Source organism: Oenanthe melanoleuca, chromosome 23, assembly GCF_029582105.1.
Source record: "Oenanthe melanoleuca isolate GR-GAL-2019-014 chromosome 23, OMel1.0, whole genome shotgun sequence".
NCBI classification, from domain to species: Eukaryota; Metazoa; Chordata; class Aves; order Passeriformes; family Muscicapidae; genus Oenanthe; species Oenanthe melanoleuca.
The window spans coordinates 3526494-3532718 of record NC_079356.1 but is presented as its reverse complement, the minus strand read 5'-3'; positions in this window follow the sequence as shown (position 1 = coordinate 3532718).

Genomic DNA, 6225 nt, shown 5'->3' with positions numbered 1-6225 from the left:
GGCCCAGGGGAGCCTGAGGCAGATGGGTGTCATGACACAAAACATGAAACCCGAGGCCAGCCCTCAGCTCAGCTGCACAGATGGCACAGACCTGGAGTGCATCAACCACCAGAGGGTCTCACCCCAACACCACGTCTAGGGACACCAACCACAGCAGGGACAGCCACTTCCAAGGCTTACAGTGTTTCCCCAGTACCAACGAGCTCACCCTACCCAAACAAGAGCCTCAGCACCCGCTGTGCCACCACAGTGCCTGCATCTCTTTGGGAAGATGAGAGATTCCCCTGGAATGGGAAATCAGCAGGTGGAACTCCATACCTTCAGCTTTTGTAGTCCTCTCACTCCAACACAGCACCCCCACATGCCCACAGATAGGCTGCTCACCCCCTTACCCCTGCCCACCAAAAACTTCAGCTAATTCCCAGCCCAAACAGCTCCTGATCCTCCTGCAGGAGAAGGCCAGGCAGGCAAGGAGGGCCCATCACCACCCACTGCCCAGAGCCGCCGATTTAGGGCCAACCAGACTCCTGGTGAAACAGCGAGCGCTGGCAGCCACGCTGCAAACATCTGCTCTTCCAACGGCATCGTGATTCACAGGCTATTAATTGGGGCATGGCAGCTCTGGGAACTGTTTGCATCCCCTGGCTTTGCTCAGAGCCACAACTCGCTGCTGACAAGGTCTGGAGGCCGGAGACAGAGCCAAACCTGGCGGTGCACTGGCTGCAGTGGAGCACAGTGCCCAGCTCCCACACCAGCTGCACGGGCACGCGGGAGCCATGCAGAGTGAACCCCAGAAAGCAGCAGCTCCGGTGCCCAGCGCTTGGCAGGAGCAGCCAGAGCCACAGTGCCCGCCAGAGCCAGCTGGCAGCAGGCAGGCTGCCTCTCTGACAGGGTGGGTTGGCGGGTGCTGGGGGTGCTCTTCGAGTTACTGTCACCAGACATCAGCGAGTTTCCAGAGTGTGTCCCAGCTGCCGAGCCACTCGCTCCCAGGGGTGATGACTTCAAGGGCAGCCACAGGGCAGACCCTGCTGGGGCAGCACCAAACAAAGGCTGTGGGGAGCCTCCAACGACAGCCAAGAGGAATCTGAATTCAGAAGCTGATTAGAAACCATGTCATGACTTCTTCCTGCTCCAGCATTTTGGGGAGGAGTGAGCTGGGGGGCGACGTGGAAAATCTAATTAAGATTGAGGGCAGGTTGCAGAGGCACTGACACAGGCACTGCAGGAGCACAGCTGCCTGTGGGAGGGGGACACCGGGTGCTGCAGCACCCCTGGCCCTGCAGAAATGGGGAAGGTACAAATTAATTCTCCTTAATCTGATGGGCACTTGCTCTGCTGCCATGTGCTGCAGCAGCTGACAGAGAGCAGCCCGGCCTCCCCACAGCTCAGCTTTTGGACCAGTGGTGGCCAGACCCTCTCTGTCCCCCTGCCAGTGATGCTGTACAGCCCTGGGAATGAGCTGCTAAGCAGGGCAAGGGCGAGCAGGAGGAGCTCAATCCTGCCTGGCTTGGAGGAGGTGAGTGCTGAGCTGTCTGCCCTGCCCATGGCTCTCCAGGTGGCCCCTTGTGCTGCTGCTTGAGAAGGGACCAGACATCACAGGGCATTGAGAAGACCACGATCTGAAGGCCACTTTGTCAGAGCAGGCTTTACACCTGGTTCTTGGGGCTGGCAAAGCCCAGAGCCAGGCTCAAGGGGCACCACACAGGGTCTGCAGCACCAGGCACCACTCTGCACACCCCTCTCCCGCTGCCCTCTGCAGCACCTGCCATGCCCTGTGCCACTTGCATCACAGGAATGTCCTCCCTGCTGCAAGGAGCTGCCACCCCCTGGCTGGGGTGTCCCTGGGGACAGGTCCAGCTGCAGCCCCTGGCCCCCGCTGCTGGCACATCTCTCCTGCTATTCTTAGCTCTCCTGCACTGCTCTCCCAGCAATGGCACCGTATATTACTATTATTGCTGGCTGCCAACGTCTTGAAGCAGGCAGCCAGGATCGTGATGGGGCTTCCACACCCCTGGTGACCTGTCATTCGGTCCTTGCTGGGCTCTGCTCTTCAACAGGCTATTTCAGGAAATCCAATTTGATGGCCAGAAGGAGCACAAGCCACACATTCAGCCCCTGCGCTGGATCCAGGCTCCTCCTGTTTCTGCTCAGATCCAGATTTTAGCTTTGCCCATGTTGGCAATAAGGGCCAAGAGTCACCTTTGGCTCCAGATCCAAGTTTCTGGCTGGGTGGGATCCAGGGTTTCGGCTCAGCTTGTTGGAGAGATGCGAGCGTCTGCAAAACCTGGATCTGGAGCCCCAGCCCCCACCGCAGCAGCATCACCTGGGCACGAGACCCCAGCCCGGGGCCTGATCCTACCCCTGAGGGAGGGCAGAGCTGGGGAGACCCACACCAGCACAGCCCCCAGCCACCCACACAGGCTCTGTGCCCCACAGGTCCTGGCAGGGCTCTGCCTCTGAGCTACTGATGGGGAGGCTGAAGGAAGGGCCCCCCCAAGCACCCCCCAGCCTGGGCTTCCAACACCCTCCACTCCTCCCGTGTCTTGCCCCAGCTGCTGGGAGCCAGGCCCAGCAGGACGACTGAGAGGGCTGGGGGCTGCTCCTCCAAGCCCACGTGGCACAAGCCTTGGCAGTCTGGAGGGAGATTTGGGCACCGAGCTCAGCACCATCTCACCAGGCTTGGAGGGGGGACACCACGGTTTTGTCACTGCTTTTGAGCAGGGATACCTGGAGCTGGTCCTGGTGCCCTGGCTCAGTGGGGTAACAACACCCAGGGCAGCCCCAAACTTGGCTCACACCAACGTCTTCCCACATCAGTGCTCCCACCACCCCCACAGCCAAAAGGGGCCCCTCCAGGCTCGGATGTTCCATGGTCACTTTGATGGCTATTTTTGCATTCCCAGCCCTGCCAGCGCTGTAACAATGCTTGAAAGGGCTGACATGCTCCTTCCAGCCATGCCCATCTCCCAGTGGCCTTCCCCCTGCTCCATCTCTGCTCAGAGAGAGTCCTCAAGGGCTGGGAGCCATGGATGCATTTGGGGGGGGTCAGTGGGAGCACGGGGATGAGAAACCTAGAAAGACCAAAAATTGCATCCATCTCCTAACAGAGAATCTGCACTGCTGACCGGATCCTGCTCCAATTTCCACCAAGGAAGGCTGCCTGGATTCTCACAGGGATAACCAACACACACCAGCCGGGCTCTGTCCCCGCTTCCTGGCCAGGGGACAGGCAGGGATCGGCTGTGGACCCCGCGAGGGAGGTGACAAGCGGGGCTGGATGTCACAGGATGGACAGAGATCAGCGGTCCCAGCGCCAACTTGCTCTGCAGGTTTGGCACAGGATGGAGGGAGCAGACCGATTCCTCCAAGAAAACCCAAAGGTCTGGGGGAAGGAAGGCGGCAGGAGGAAGGAGCACCCAGACACGGGTCCCCGAAGCTCTGCTTGCCTGCCAGGCGGGGTTGGACCATGGCGCCTGGATCGCGGTGATGAGCACGGCTCAGCTGGCTCCCCACGCCATGGTCCCGGCATGGTCCTCACTGCCAGCGCTGCCCCCCCGGGCAGGATGGGGAGGGGGAGCCCACTGGACTGGGGAGGGGTCCTGGGCCTGCCCCGAGCCCTCCGCAGCAGGAGAAAGCAGGATGGCTGGCGTCGCCATCCGGGAGAGGCTGGAGGGGCTGCGGGCTGTGCCTCCCTCCCCAGTGCCTCGGGCAGCAGGAGATGGGGATGCCGCTGGCACCCGTTCTCCCCCACCCACCGGGGAATCCTGGCGGAGCCGTGCACCACGGTACGGGTGAGACGCCCCCGGCCATCCCCCGGCTCCCTCCTCCACCATCCCCCCCAGCACACCCCGCTCGGCGGGGCCGGATGGGTCCGCAGGTGACACGTCCCGTTCCCGCGGGGCCGGTTCCGCACGGCTCCGGTGCTCTGTTGGTGAGAGCCGCCCTCCGCACCGAGCACCGCGGACCCCCGGGAACCGCTTCCCCCCCACCCCGCGCTGGGCACCGCGGCCATCGGGGACCGTCCGCCACCCTGCGCTGGGCACCGCGGTACCCCCGGCACCGGGGCCGCCCCCGCCGCTCTTACCCCGCTCCCGCCTCCTACATCCTCCGGCGGCTCCCGGGCGGTTCCCCGACGGCCCGGCGCGGCCGCCCCCGGCCCGGCTGCTCCCGGCCCGGCTCGGTTGGGCTCGGCTGGTCCCGGCTCGGCCCGGGCCGGCGCCCCGCGCGTGGGAGCGCGGCGGGCGGCAGCATGCGAGTGGCGGCGGCCCCGCAGTGCAGCGCGGGCGGGCGCGGAGCGGCGGGAGCGGAGCGGGGCCGCCGCGGCGCCGCCAAGACACGGCGGTGGATTTTCCCCGGGAGCCAGAGCGGGCGGCGGCGGCGCAAAATGGCTCCGGTGCGGCTCTGCCGCCGCCTCCCGGCGCCCCGGGACCCCCGGCGGGGGGAGAGCGGGGGCGGCCGCACGTGGGGCCGGGGAGATGCTGCAGGCGCGGGATCTGCCGGGATGAGCGGTACCCACCCGTGGGCATCCCCTGAGGCACCCTGCGGGGCCGGACTGGCATCGAGACAAGGGGTACCCACCCGTGGGCACCGCCGTGGGTCACCCAGGGAGCCGAGGGCACTCCGGGACCGTCTCCCACCCCTGTCCGGGGGCACACTGCCTGCCAGGGAGGGGGCAGAGCGCAGAGACAGGGTACTGGGATAGCACTGGGGTGTCGGGATAGTCCCTGAGTGCCAGAACAGCCACAGAGCGCCAGGACTGCCCTGGGGTGCCAGAACAGCCTTGGGGTGCCAGGATAGCCTTGCGGTGCCAGGATAGCCCCAAGGTGCCAGGATAGCCTTGGGGTGCCAGGACAGCCCTGGGGGTGCCAGGATAGCCCTAAGGTGCCAGGATAGCCCTAAGGTGCCAGGACAGCCCTGGGGTGCCAGGATAGCCTTGGGCTGCTGGAATAGCCCTGGGGTGCCAGAACAGCCCCAGGGAGCCGGGACAGCCCCAGGGGGCCGGGACAGCCCTGGGGTGCCAGGACACCCTTGGGGTGCCAGGATAGCCCTGGAGTGCCAGGACAGCCCTGGGGTGCCAGAATAGCCTTGGGGTGCCGGAATAGCCCCAAGGTGCCAGGACAGCCCCAAGGTGCCAGGACAGCCCCAGGGGGCCGGGACAGCCCCGGGCAGGGCGCGGCCCCACAGGCCCAGCGCTCCCCCAGCAGACCCAGTGCCACCCGCTGCCGCCTGCCCGCTGAGCCGCTCACACCACACCCTGTAATTTGATAATAATTATAATAATAATAATTACAGCGTGCGCGGGCTGGAAGTGCAGGAACAATAACCTGGGTAACGCCCCGCACGGTGGCGGGAGCAGCGCGGGGGCACACGCCCCATGCTGGTGCTAAGCCGAGCCCAGGGCCCCCCCTCTGCCCAATGTGTGGGGGGGCCATGGCCCGAGCAGGTGCCCTAAGTGTGTTTTTAAGCAGTTGTGCCCATGTCCCAGTGCTGTGGTTCAATACCCCAGGATTTCCCACTGAACTAGAGCCAGAGCCAGAACTGGGGCTGCCCAACTCCTGGTGTGCAGAGAGCCCCCCAAAAGTCCTGTAGCCCCCAAGAAGAGATCTCCAGTCCCAGAGCCCACCAGGCCCTGCAGCATCCTGCATTGCCAACACAGCTGCTCCTGCTGCATGCGGGGAGCAGAGCTCTGCCCCCTCCTTCAGCAGTTATATAAAAGGATTAAAATTTAATATGAACTTCAAAAGGGGAAGAACTGGGTGGTCGAAGGCAGCTGGCCCGGGGCCGGGTGCAGAGCAGAGGTACCTTGGGACATGTCCCAGCTCTGCTGAGCAGCAGCACTGCAGCACATGGAGACAGCATCCAGCCCCACCTGGAGTGTCCAGGCACCATGGGCAGCACGGGCATCCCATCAACCCACACTGGCCTTACTGAGCCATGGTCTCCCTGGGTCATAGTGGTGCACAGTTTCCATGGCACATGGAGACCCCATTCCCCAGGGTCAGGCCTTGCCCCACACCTTCATCTCTCTGCTAGCATCCAGGCAGCCCTCAACAATCCCCCACCCACAGGCACAGCATCACCCACCCGTCCTGGTGCCCACTGCCACCCTGCCCATCCCATGCCAGCAGCTCCCCAGGCACCACATCTCCTCCTGCCTGATGCCTCGCGTTTCCTTCCACGCAGGTGGGTTGGAGTGTGCGGGAGAGCAGCTCTGTGCTGGGGGAC